This window comes from Eptatretus burgeri, chromosome 4 (genome assembly GCF_056783735.1).
Source record: "Eptatretus burgeri isolate ZD-2024b chromosome 4, Ebu_testis_v1, whole genome shotgun sequence".
Lineage (NCBI taxonomy): Eukaryota > Metazoa > Chordata > Myxini > Myxiniformes > Myxinidae > Eptatretus > Eptatretus burgeri.
The window spans coordinates 60,436,971-60,451,479 of NC_140964.1; the positions used below are offsets into that span (position 1 = coordinate 60,436,971).

At 41.3% G+C, this 14,509-nt stretch overlaps 1 pseudogene across 1 annotated transcript; it reads left to right on the forward strand.

Annotated features, from left to right (window-relative positions):
• The first annotated feature begins 10,517 nt into the window (after positions 1-10,517).
• LOC147028157 (thread biopolymer filament subunit gamma-like) lies at positions 10,518-14,068 on the forward strand (annotated as a pseudogene). Its single transcript, XR_015057443.1, has 8 exons — positions 10,518-11,398; positions 11,516-11,576; positions 11,678-11,773; positions 11,888-12,064; positions 12,166-12,291; positions 12,430-12,650; positions 13,272-13,632; positions 13,842-14,068. The product of XR_015057443.1 is annotated as a thread biopolymer filament subunit gamma-like (transcript).
• Positions 14,069-14,509: the final 441 nt, after the last annotated feature.

Consider the following 14,509-nt stretch of genomic DNA (forward strand, 5'->3'; position numbering starts at 1 on the left):
TGAGGTTATTCAGTGGGTCCAGAGCCAGACAAAACAGGAGGGGGAATGACTGTCACTTACAAGATACATCATCATATCGTTACTCCTGGGATTTCATTCTTTTCTTCCAAGTGAGGTAGTATCAGCATTGAGTTCTAGAGTGTCATTGCTTTCTCAATCACTGTGACTATTTTGCGGACAATTTTGTATTATTGTATGCATTTTGAAATCCATGAATGTGGGACACTATCAAAGGCTTTTTAGATCCACATGGAGGATCTCTAAGTCTTACTCACGTTGTTGTTCTTGTGGACTTTTTTGTTTCACAGCCTACAGTTTTCATCTGAACTTCCTGAAACTTGGCATATATATGTAAAAATACCCTGCGCAGACAGTAACCATCTCCGATTTTGAAAATTCCTCCTAGAAAAAAAGTTATGATGTCAAAATATCTCCACTAATAAAAATCGTCTAAAAATTTTTTTCTCCGAAACTAGGCAAGCTTTTTGAATTATGTTTGCGGGAATCGAACAGGGTATTAGCAGAGATGAATTACCGCACATATGATACATCACTATGACGTCATATCAATTTTTATGACGTCATTCCTATTTTTTGACATTTTTTTTTGTTTGTTTCACAGCCTACAGTTTTGATCAAAACTTCCTGAAACTTGGCATATATATGTATAAATACCCTGCGCAGACAGTAACCATCTCCGATTTTGAAAATTCCTCCGAGAAAAAAGTTATGACGTCAAAATATCTCCGCGAATTGAAATCGCCGAAAAATTATCTCAAACTAAGCAAGCTTTTTGAATTCTGTTTGCGGGAATCAAACAGGACATTAGCAGAGATGAATTACCGCACATACGATACATCACTATGATGTCATATCAATTTTTATGACGTCATTCCTATTTTTTGACATTTTTTGTTTCACAACCCAGAGTTTTTATCAGATCTTCGTGAATCTTGCCATGCATATGCAGAAAGCCCACGCGCAGGCAGTAACCATCTCCGATTTTGGAAATTCTTACTAGAAAAAAGTTAACGTCATAATATCACCGCTAATGGAAATCACCTATACCATTATCTCCGAAACTAGTTTGTTTCACAGCCTACAGTTTTCATCTGAACTTCCTGAAACTTGGCATGTATATGTAAAAATTCCCTACACAGACAGTAACCATCTCCGATTTTTAAAATTCCTCCAAGAAAAAAAGTTATGACGTCAAAATGTCTCCGCTAATGGAAATCGCCAAAAGAATTATCTCCGAAACTAGGCAAGCTTTTTGAATTCTGTTTGCAGGAATCGAACAGGGCATTAGCAGAGATGAATTATCGCACATATGATACATCACTATGATGTCATATCAACTTTTATGATGTCATTCTTATTTTTTGACTTTTTGTTTCACAACCCAGAGTTTTCATCGGATCTTCATGAAACTTGCCATGTATATGCAGAAAGCCCACGCACAGGCAGAAACCATCTCCGGTTTTGGAAATTCTTCCCAGAAAAAAAGTTGACGTCATAATATCGCCGCTAATGGAAATCGCCAATACCATTATCTCCGAAACTAGGCAAGCTGTTTGAATTTTGTTTGTGGGAATCAAGCCGGGCATTAGCACCGATAATTTATCGCAAACCTGATGCATCACAATGACGTCATATTCGTTTTTATGACGTCATCATTAAGAGGACGAGGATCTTGGTTCATTCGAGCTTGTTTGTCATGTCTTCAGGCTGTGAATAAGTTTGTTTGTCAGAACTTGCAATTTTCGAGGATGGTTTTGTTTAACAATAAATTGTCTATTGTTCCGTAACCTCCTCTCTCATTCTAAAGCTCCTTGTTGTGTGAGGTGGTCTTAAATTCCATCGGTAATTATACATGTTTAACGTTTGTCGGTTGTTGGCAGGCATGTTATTGGTCTCTATTTGTTGACTAGATGGGTTTCTTGAGCTTTGGGGATAAGTAGAGCGTTGCCTTCTGTGAACCATTCATCCAATGACTGTTTGATGAGTTTGTTAAATACTTGAGCGTAGTGAGGGTGGAGAGCTTGCCGTTGCATTTTCCAGAAGTTGGGAACCCCATCCGGACCTGGCCATTTTAAGTTTGGCATTTTTACGAGATGTTTTCCAATTATGTTTTCAATTATCACTTGGTTCCTTTCCTGTAGATGTTGCTTTTGTCTTTTCCAAGTGTTGTTTCCAATCTGCTTCCTTGTTGAAAACTTTTTCATCTTCAAATGTACCTTTCAATAATTTTTTTAGGTTCTCTTTTTAGGGGGAGTTGTCACATTTTTTTTTTTCTGTTTCCCGAGCTCGAGGCATAACTTTTTCAGGTTGTTTTCAAACTGTTTATTTTGATTTCTTCTGTTATTGGCATATTCATAGTTTTTGTATTTTCCCTGCTGTCTGTTGTATTTGGAGGTTATTATGGCTAGCCAATGTTTCCAGCCCATTGTTTTCTATGTTGTATTTCTTTTTTATTTTTCTGAATCTTTTCTTGACTTTTGGAATTCTGTTTCCCATCTTCAATTGCTCCATTTGTCCCGTTTCCACTCTCAGTCAGTTTCTGTACTTCTCAAGTCTCTGTTTCCATGGTGGTGTTTTGTTTCTGCTCAGGTTATCAGATCTAAATTTTTATGTCATTCTTTGCCTGTCATTTTCTCTTGGACATCGAGTGCTGCTGCAAAACTCACATCGTTAATTTCTCTTAAATTAGGAGATATTGGGAGCATTTTAATGACTGCTTGATTTATTCTCCTTACTTCTATCTTCTACTGTATATTGTTGTTTATTCAGTGAAGATGCAGTCTTTGCTTGGGTGATATTAATTTAATTTCCTGGCATTTATTAGCCAGTTTATCTTCTCGCCAACGCTGTTCATTGTCAACCTCCTTCTCCTCTTCTTCATTCTGTTGTTCATTATTCTCCTCCTCATTGTGATCTGTCCTTGTTACTCTTATTTATTTTCTTTGCAGAGGTTCCATTTCAGCCGAGTTAGTAACTTCGAGTTGATCTTTCTCTCGGGGGACTGCTGCAGAATTTCCTTTTGTCATTCTCTGGTGCTGTTGTGGAGTTTTCAGTTTTGTTTCTTGATTCAATTCTCCAATCTGTTTCCCAATTTCTGTTTCTGTTGTTGTGATCAACTTTGAAATCTCATCTTTTTTTCTGTTTTCCTCTCTTGTTATATTTCTGTGCAAAGGCCCAGTCACACCTTGACGTTTTAGCCAGCAATGGCAACGTATTAAAATGTATGTAAAACGCTGGCTTACGTTGAACTTTTGATGTTTTTTTAAATATTCGGACGTACTCATAACGACTTGGTCTGATGCACAACGTATTAGTAACGGACTTTGAATGTTTTGTTGTGTTATAGATAACTTATACCAACGAATGCTGAACCTGTTGTCGGCCTTCACAACCTATGCCCAACGATAGTCTAACTTCAGCATAGCGCGCTGCACCCATCGCCGACGATGACGTGGCGTAGGTTATGAAAAGGCTGCCGCACAACGATTCAAATCATAACCGCTGGAGAAATGGAAGTGTCAACATCGCAGTCACACCTTGGCGATCTTGCCAGCGTATGCCGACCTCTGAAAAATGTGTCTAAAACGCTGGCGCACGTCGAATACGGTATGGGTAAGTTTGGTATGTGTGAATAAAACTCTAAAGTACGCTATCATACGTCGTAGCAAGTGGAGTACATCTTGTAATTTTAAACATGTTGAAAATTTTACGACGTACTTGCCATATGACACACGCTCCGCATCCGATGGGAATAAGTTGTACGCATGATATGCGATCGTTGACACACATTGACACACGTTACTTGTAAGGTGCTCATAAGTTGAAACACGTCAAGGTAATGGTTAGTGTCAGTGTTCCAGACTCCAGGTTTTTTTTTTCTTCGGTATGACGGTGTTCAGTGTACAGTGCGGTTATGATTTAAATCGTTGGGCGGCAGCCTATTAATTATATTATGTTATAACCACACTAGAAATCGAAGTGTCAAAATCACCATCATACCGATGGAAGGAAGAAAAAAATATATAAAAAAATAAAACCAGGGAGTCTGGAACACTGACGCTAACCATTACCTTGATGTGTTTCGACTTATGAGCACCTTACAAGTAACGTGTGTCGATGTGTGTCACTGATCACGTAACGTGAGTACAACGCGTTACTCATACGTTAGAGATAAATTTCAGGTACGCTAAACATTACCTCGACATGTTTCGACTTATGAGTAACTCACAAGTAACGTGTGTCGACGTGTGTCAACGATCGCATGACGTGCCTACAACTTATTGCCAGCGTTATGCGGAACGTCTGAGTCATACGCTGTCATAAGCCTTAAAATTTCAAGCATGGAAAAGTTGAAGACAACCGAAAAGTACAACGTTTAAAGCCAGTGTACAATGACATATGGCAGTGTTTTTCAGCGTGCTCTCATTGTTATCAAAACTTACCCATAACGTATTCGACGTGTACCAGCGTTTTAGACAAATTTTCCAAAAATCGGCATAAGCTGGCTAAAACGTCAAGGTGTGACTGGGCCTTAACATCAGTAAGTTATGTTGGTTGTTCCTTTTCTTTCAGAGTTTGTCCTCTGGGAGTCTCATCCCAAATGTACATCTCGCCATTCCATTGTGGCATTGGTGGTAGTTTGCCATTTATAGGTGACGAGTCGTTTCTTATTGCCTCTTCAGTTTGTTCATCTCTTATTCTTCGTTCCTCCTCTGTGAATATTTTCTGTTTGAGAATGTTGTTTTTCTTTGAGTTTGGTGTTGCCCTATTAAAATCACCTTTATCAGGACATAATCTTCAGGTTATTTCTTCTCAGGTGTTTGCAATTTCTTTCCTCATGCCTTTTCATCTGGCATATTCCATTGCCCATAGAAATATCCATTTTTCCTTCTTTGTCCAGATTTTACCTGTTTAACCTCTATGTGATTGGTGATTTAACTTAAAAATTAAACTCCCGATTTATCTAAAGAGTTTTAAGGTGCAACTCACTCGGTCAACGAACAAGGCAAAGATAAAGACCAAGGAGCTTTCCAAAGAAGTCAGACATAAAGTGGTTGAGAAACACTGATCAGGAGAGGGTTATAAGAAGATTTCTAAGTTGCTCATTATACCGTTGAGTACAGTGAAATCCATCAATAAGAATTGGAAGATATGTCATACCCAGATCAGGTCACCCACCCAAACTCAGCAGCTGGGCAAGCAGGGAACTAACTGGCTGTTAGGGATTAAACTGTAAATCCAACAATTACTTTAAAAGATCTGCAAGGCTCTATGTCCAAGATGGGCGTCAGTGTTCATCAATCAACAATATCCTGTTCCCCTCACAAAGGTAGCTTCTATGGATAGGTGGCAAGAAAGATGCCATTACTGAAAACAACGCATCTAAAAGCTCATATGGAGTTTATGAAAAAGCATCTTAATGAAACTTCAGGCATGTGGAGAAAGGTTTTGTCATCAGATGAGACAAAAATTTAACTCTTTTGATCTAAATTCAAAGCATTACGTCTGGCACAAGTCTCACACTGCACATCACCCAGTCAACACTATCCTTAATGTCAAACATGGTGTGGGAGCATCATGTTATGGGGCTGCTTTTCATCTGCAGGGACTGGCTATCTTGTCAGGATAGAAGGGACAATGGATGTTGCAAAGTACAGGAGAATCCTTCATGAAAACTTGCTTGAGTCAGCCATGAATCTGAAACTGAGTAAGAGATTCACATTTCAACAGGACAATGATCCAAAGCACAAAGCTAAAGCCACACTGGAGTGGCTGAATAAAAAGAAAATAGCTGTTCTTGAGTGGCCAAGTTAAAGTCCTGACTTGAACCCAATTGAACGTTTATGGTGAGAGTTTAAGATTGCAGCCATCGACGATCTCAAGGAGATGGGGCTGGGCCACGCATCTGCCTGGGGGATGGCCAGATGGATGCCCCTGGAGTACCGGCAGAAAGTGGATTCAGCAATGCACTGCGATGGCGCATATTCCCATACCTGACCTGACAATCCCCTTCAAACTTGGCAGAACTAGAGCAATTTTCACATGAAGATTGGGCAAAGGTTTCACCATCTTACTGTGCAAAGCTGGTGGAGATCTTCCCCAAAAGACTCATCATAGTGATTGCTGCAAAAGATGCTTCCACCAAATACTGCCGTAATGGGCTGAATATTTTTACAACTAGTGGATTTGGATTTGTTTTTTTTGTTTTTTCAGGTATTCCTGACATATAATCTCCATCAACTATAACAGTGTTTAGTTTGATCTCATCATTGATGAATAAAAAAGTTCATTTGTGAATACTTTTCGAGGCCACTGCACATCGTGATTCATGGAGGGAGAGTTGAGTTTGTGTGGATTGTTGGGAGGGAGAGTATAGTGTTGCAGGTCATGTGGATAATCATTGGTTGTGTCACAAAATAAAAGTTTTTAAGTTGGGATTGAAAAAGAGGCAGTGAAGTGTGGAGAGAGGAGGATGTGGATGGAGGTGTGGGTTGAGATGTGGTTGTTGGGTGTAAAATTAATGAGATAATTGTTCGAGTAATTAACATGCAGAATTCAAATTAAAATAGTTTATAAAAGGGACCAAAACTTGTACAGCAAGACGTGGTTTCACATGAAGGTGGGCAGGGCAGTGTTCACTTATGATTGTGGAATATGGCAGTTTCAAAATGACATAATCTGCCCGAGATTGCTCAGTGCATATGTGCAGAAATCCTGAGTAGCACAGTCACTTAGGGTGGCCTGGACATATTTACTGCCTGCCAGATAAGGATTTTAGAATGAACTTATGAAAAAACTAAAAGAAGTAAAAAAAATACTTGCAAAAGTACATGCAAGAAAGGGGTGTGCCTCTGCAAAACGAAACAGTTGGAGTACTTTCTGATCAACTCCTCCAAAAGGTTTATATGTTGCCGTTAAAAAGGTTCATATTTATTGTAAAAATACCGAATGATGTGCACCCATGAAAGGCCGAAGGTTCGGAGATGGAGCATTCTACCCAAACCTTCATGCTTCTAAACACTCATGGGAAGGTCATATCTGGGGCTTGTCGATGCACAGGGTAAGTTTAAAATGATCAGGTCAGGTATGGGAGCATGTGCTGGAGCAGCACGTCACTGCCTCCACTTTCTGTTGGTACTCCAGAGGCTTCCATCTGGCCATCCCCCAGGCAAATGCCTGGCCCATCCCCATGTCCTTGAGATGCAGATCAACCTGCTGCAACCACGAGGCATGTGGCCGGCCCTTTGGCTTACTCCACTCATGAGGCTCCTTCGCTGAGAGAATCTGGTGAGCAGGATCAGCATCAGGAAAATGAGCCACAATTCCAGAAAGCTGCAGCTGATGCTCACGGCCGATGCAGGTACCAAATCTCATTTGAGTCTCTCAGCAACTGCTCGTTGGACACAAGGTCCAACTAGCGATTGCCAAGGATTCTCCGAAGAGACCTGGTGCCAAACGGAATGAAGTCTCCATCACAGATCCCTGGTCAGAGTCCAAGTTTCACATCCATATAGCAAGACTGGAAGTACCAAGGACCTGAAGACTCGGACCACATCTCACAGCACTCTCAGTACCAGAGTATAGTTCAGACATCAGATTGATCAGTTTTGGTGGCACCCCACAAAGACCACGAATCCTCCAGGGGGCATCCCGATTCACTGAATCAAATGCTTTGCAGAGATCAACATAGACTGCAAGCAGCCCCTGTCGCAACTCTCGTCTGCGTTTTCGTGAGGACCCGTTTTCTAGATTGCTCATGGCTGACTCAAGCATGTTTTCTCAGGCAGATTACATCAGCTGACATTCCAGAGGAATGATGATATCTCAAAAGAAAAAAAGAAAGATGATATTTACGATTAATTCTGTTTGGGATGAGGGGGTAGGTGGGAGTTGTCTGGGCTGAGAGTGCCGTTTTCATTGTATATTTTTTGTTTAGTTCTGGGGCAACAAGATAAATTATACTATATTTTTGCATCTGTTGGTGAAACGATCAGGGAGGTCGGGTTGAACATGCCGTCCACAAGCCTTTTACCGGTTCCCGTCCACGGCAGTTTCCAGTGCAGAAGGCTGCAAGATCTCTGCTTTTTGTGCGAACTGAGAAATTTCTCAAAGTCTATTGTTGTGCAGAGGCACATCCTTTTCTCTCAGGTACAATTCCAAGTATTTTCATCTTCTTTTCGAAGCTTTGTGCCATTTTAAGTAACAATCCTTATCTCGCAAACATTACATACTTTATGTCACCCTGAACACGGCAGTTTCATTGAGTTTCTGCACATGCACATTGAGCATTCTGGGGATGATTACATAATTTTGAAGGTCTCGTATCTTGTATATTTTCTTTCCGTCTGTAAAATAGTCCCAAGGATTCACATATTTATACATCTGGAGAGGAGTTCAATTAAACCATATTTTTATTCCTCATTTTCATGAGCTCATCCCTTATCACAATAATCTTTCGCTTATTAAGACAATGACATCACTCACCATTGGGCAAGCCTGCACAACAATGGAGGAGTATTCAATGAATCCTTCGAAATCCAAGGGTTATTAAAACTTTGACTTAAATGATATTATTATGGTTATAGAAGAAAAAGAACATCTTGTTGTGCATACTCTAACTGTGTGCTTGTGTTTCCTTTGTTTAAGTAATTATGCATCATCCATCTATCTATATAATAAAGCAGGACTGTCTGTCTGTCTGTCTGTCCATCCATGAACTACTCCCTCAGTTTTGGGGATGGCCCCACCAAACTTTCTGTGCAACCTTTTGGGGTTCCAGCAGGTGTCCTCAGGTGTATGGGAGGTTTGATAAATACCTCAATACAATTGTGATTTTGAGTTTACACCCATATAAAGTTGCTCTTTCTCTGCATGTATACTCATTCACAGGTTCGGCATGAGCAGTTCGCACTTTACTGAATGTTGAAACATTCGCTGATTCGGTAAGATCTCAACACAATTGAAATTTTTGCGTTTCAATCTGTATGACACCGGTCTTTCTCCGTGTGTAAACACATTCGCTTCTTCGGCAATTTCTCAAGACAATTGAGATTCTCGGTTTCCACCTGTGAGATGCTGCAATTTTTCATGTGCAAACACATTTGTGGATTCGGCATTTGCAGTTTTGCCATTGACCGCGTATACGAACACGACCCTCCTTCTAATGGGCTCAGAGTTTTTGTTATTTCTCTGAAATAACCCATTTCCTTCCTCATGGCATATAGGAGCCAATCCCCCCCTCCCCAGCCAACACCATCATCATTATTATCAACTTCATCATCATCATTAAAGGTACATTGATTTTGCACATAACAGTAGTTCTCCCACAGTTATGGGGTCAGCCCCACCAAATTTTCTGTGCACCTTTTGGGATCCTTGCACATGTCCGAAAGTGGGTGGGAGTTTTCATATAATTTCTCAAAACTTTTTTTTTTTTGAGACGCTGGACTCCCACTCGTGCATAGCATGGGTACCTCGCAAGTCAGACAATAAATAAATACCCTCAATGTTTCCCTTGTGCTATTCAGAGGTTGCAAGATGGTGCAAATTCAAGTCCATTAGTCTCTCTTATGTCACCAAGTCAGCGACAACAGATTTTGCTCAAAAACAATCAATCAAGTATTTTGTTGGTTTAAAATTTGGTCAGAGTAACAACATAGTGGTCTCGTCTTTGTATAAGGTAATGCGGCATTTTCAAACGTCCACAAGTGAATGCAAGCAAAAAGGACAGCCGGTTTGACATTGCAGGTTAAAAACGGGAATGCTGTATGATCTTCCACCTGCCTGGAAAGTGGAAAGCATCAGGATACTTCAGCTCAGGTCTACCTTATTCCGTCCAGATTCAAACCCAGATTTCCAGACAATATCGTAGCTACTGACTCACCCGATCCTGAATTGCCTCCTTGGAAAAGACGGACAGCGATCTTAATTGAGAATGAAGATATCTCATTTCAATAAATTGTACATTTATCACGAAAAAGGACATAAATACATCATGGACAATGTAACGGCACATGACCAACCTGATTTATAAATCCAAGTCGATGAAGGTAGGTAAAGATAATGGGGTGTAAATACACAAGCTCAATGGTCTCCTGTGTCTTGTGATGTGGTGTTTGGGGGTGGGCATTCTGGTTGGCTTGTTTTGGACGTGAGTGTTGGAATCATGACAAGATGAGCATATGCGGTGATGCCTTGCCACTACAGGAAGCTGATCAATAAAGAAATAAATGTAAAGTAATGTACAACAAACTGCAAATATGAATTGTGTGTAAGTGGCTCGACAGGATGGAGTGAAAAACTATCAAACTTCATGCAATGAATGTAAATTCATAATTTAGCATTGATTAATATTCACTTCACTGGTGATGACCAATACCTATGTAAAATATGTGTTAATCAGACGTGTGTGAGTATTTCTCAGCCAGGCAATGACAGCACTGTGCTCATCCAAGGTGTCTTGGATCAACACTCCAACAAACATGATCGCATGGAGGTGATATGAGGCCAGCATGCCTAATCTATTGTCACAAATGCATTTGAGTAAGGCTGAGGCTCCTATAAAAGCACCAGGCATTCCATGGGTTCTGCAGTCGAGCAATAACTGGGAGAAGTTGGACTAAAAAGCAGCAATGGCCTCTCACTCATCCGTCAGCTACCGCTCCGTCCGCACCGGTGGATCCAGCGCTATGATCGGCTCCACTGGCTATGGAGGCTCCAGCAGCAGCCGTGCAATGGGGCTTGGAATTTGCGCCGCAGGCTTGTCAATGGGGGGAGGAAGCTTCAGAGTGGGCTCTTCAGGAATAGGAGGTATGGGCATTTCCAGTGGGATTGGAGGTATGGGCATTTCCAGCCGTGCCGTGGGGATGTCTGCCTATGGGTGAGTTGCGTCAGGAGGTGCTGGAGGGCTTGTCAGTGGTGGGGTGCCAATGATCGGTTATGGAGGTGGTGCTGGTGGCGGGTATTTTGGGGGTGTAAGCCCCGGGATCATGGCAAGCCCAGCATTTACTGCAGGCCGTGCCATCACCTCAGCAGGAATGTCAGGAGTGGTTGGAACGCTGGGCCCTGCAGGTGGAATGGTTCCTTCACAGGTGAGCAGAGATGAGGTGAAAAACATCTTGGGCACATTGAACCAGCGCTTGGCTAGCTATGTGGATAAAGTAAGGCAGCTTACAATTGAGAATGAGACACTGGAGGAAGAACTGAAGAATCTGACTGGAGGTGTACCAATCTCTCCTGACTCGACCGTGAATTTGGAGAATGTGGAGACACAAGTCACCGAAATGCTGACAGAGGCTTCCAACCTGACACTGGAACGTGTACGTCTGGAGATCGACGTGGACCATCTGAGAGCCACAGCTGATGAGATAAAGTCCAAGTAAGACCTTTGGAATGTAGATGTTCGTGCTTTTTCAATTTCTACAAAATGTGACGCTGTTATTCGCTATTTTAACTTCCATGATTATTGTGATCATTTTAACGTTGTTTTTTGTCGGTACGAGTTTGAGCTTAGTGTGAGAATGCAACTTGAAACTGACATTGGAAACATGAAGAGGGTTTGTATGAGCACAAGATCAATTGTTCAGCAATTAATAAATTCGTTTTCTAAAGATGTAAATTTTGAACATAATCCAATGTTTCTTGTCTTCATTTGTAGGACCTTGAAGCCGCAAATGACATGCGTGTTGATCTGGAATCAAAGTTTAAGTTTTTGACTGAGGAGCTGACATTCCAGAAGAAAACACAAATGGAGGTAAATTGGTTCTGAATCATTAACTTCACAAAATGTCAGGTGGATAAACTTCACAAGATGTGGAAGATTGTGAAGATAATAAATAAATAATTTATATTCTCTTTTCTTGTGCAGGAACTGAACACCCTGAAGCAGCAGTTTGGCAGACTTGGACCAGCACAGACATCAGTGATTGAATTGGATAACGTGAAGTCTGTCAACCTTACCGACGCCCTCAACGTGATGCGTGAGGAGTACCAGCAGGTGGTCACCAAGAACGTCCAAGAGGCTGAGACGTATTGCAAGATGCAAGTAGGCTCCTCTAATTGAGGCAATTACGAATCCCAGTTCCTCTCAATATCCTGGCATTATCCCCCGATGGACTAATTGCCTGACCTGTATCTCATGTGCAGATTGATCAGATCCAAGGAATCTCCACCTAGACAACTGAGCAGATTGCTGTTCTGGACAATGAGATTAATACTCTGGAAAAAGAGCTGCAGCCACTGAATGTGGAGTACCAGAGGCTTCTTACCACGGTGAAGACTCTTTAATCATGAATCGTATTGTACAATTGTAAACTTTACATCTCGGCTTGGAGCAGAAAACCTTTCTGAAATAATTGAGTGTGACATCTATTTTACTTTTTTCCTGATATATTTCCATCCCCACACCAGTACCAAACCCTGGGAGACAGACTTACAGATTTACAGAACAGGGAGAGCATTGATCTCGTCCAGTTCCAGAACACCTACACCAGATATGAACAGGAGATCGAGGGAAACCAGGTGGACCTGCAGAGGCAACTGGTGACTTATCAACAACTACTGGATGTGAAGACGGCTCTGGATGCTGAAATAGCGACGTACAAGAAGCACCTCGGGGGACAAGAGATAATGTATGTATATGTTATTGAAACATAGGTTGTTTGAGTATTAATTATCTTCATCACTGAAGGTGGACGGAGGTTATGTTTTCACCCGTTTGTCTGTTTGTTTGTTTGTCTTTGAGCATGATATCTCAAAATGTTACTGACGGATTTGGACGAAACATTGTGGACTGGTTTTGTGTGTGACAAAGACGAATTGTTTAGGTTTTGCTGAATATCCTGATCCGGTTACGAGAACTTGAAGTGATTTTTTTTTTTACCATTGAGAGAGGGGCCAAAATGATATATAACACTATATCTCAAAAAGTTATTGACAGATTATATCCAAACTAGGTGGATGAGTTGTGTAGGTGACAAGAACAAGCCGATTAGATTTTGGTTAAGGTCCAGATGCAGATCTGGCCTATCATTGGGATATAATATGTAAAATGTTCAGCCTGGCAGAGTTACTGTATGTCCTCCTCTGAGTGCCATTCTAATTTAACCTTCATTACCAAACACATGGTTGTTTGACAGTTGTGTAATTTGTGGGGGCTATTTCTCTGTTTCCAGATAGATGCACACACATTGCTTATCTCGTGTTTCTCATGATGGATTTGCAGCTGATGTGGGTTCTCATGTCCCTTTCAGGGTGAGGACAGCCATGGCTGATGACTTTGCTAATGCTGCTGTTGTCAGAAGTGGAACTGTTGGTGGTGCTTCCTCATTTGGTGGGGGCTTTGGTACCAGTTTAGCAGCACATGGTGCCATTTCTGGAGGCTACAGCTCAGGTGGAGGAGCAAGCTAGAGTGTAGGAGGTGGTTATGGTGGTGGAACGAGTGCAGCGATGGAAGGTGGTTCCTCAGGTGGAAGTGCCATGATCGGGGGACAGACCACATATAGCAGCAGCTCAATGAAGAGAAGCAGCTCCACGATGAGTGCGAGTGGATCTTCCAGTGGTGGCTATGGAACAAGTGGACATGACACCACCATTGTCCTTCAACAATAAACGGTATGAACACAAACTTAAATATGTATTGCTGCAGCGTTCATGCTCAATATCACACAAATAGACATATGGTTTTTATTACATCAAGATAAACTGTATTGCCTGTTTGCACAAAAACACTTAAAAAATAAATGTATCCAGGAATTTCCATTCTGCACTGGCAATATTTACCTTGAGTGTTGCAAATATGTTTCTTTAATTACTTTTCACAGATGTACAAGCCAAATGACAAGACCATTGAACCACCTCATCACAATGAAACTGCAGATTTGAGGCTCGGTCAAATGCTGTACTGGTTGCTGTGACAAACAAGTGAAACCTACATGAAATAACCAAAATTATACACTCAAACCTATTGTTAATTTTATTGCGTGTGAATGTTTCAATGAAATTGAACTTCTTGCTCAATAAATAAATATTGCTGGCTTTGCTGCAAATATTTACTTCTTGGTGTGATTTATTTTATGTCTCTGTGTCTCTCTGTCTCTGTCTCTGTCTGTCTGTCTGTCTGTCTGTCTGTCTGTCTGTCTGTCTGTCTGTCTGTCTGTCTCTCTCTCTCTCTCTCTCTCTCTCTCTCTCTCTCTCTCTCTCTCTCTCTCTCTCTCTCTCTCTCTCCCTCTCCCTCTGTGTCCCTCCCCTCCCCCTCATGTTGCCTCTGGGTTGAACACTCAAATTATACATCATTAATAGTCTTGAATCAAAGTCCAATTATCTGTTTGTCTGGGACAGGAAATTTTTAGGACTTTGTTATTGCACATCCTCAAGTTTGGCTGATGTTGCTTTATTAACACCGCAACAAGGGTGTGGAATTTTCTATGGCAACCTCAAAGCACTGCTCTCAGAAATCTCATGGAGAGGACTGGTCTTATTCGGTTTCTGT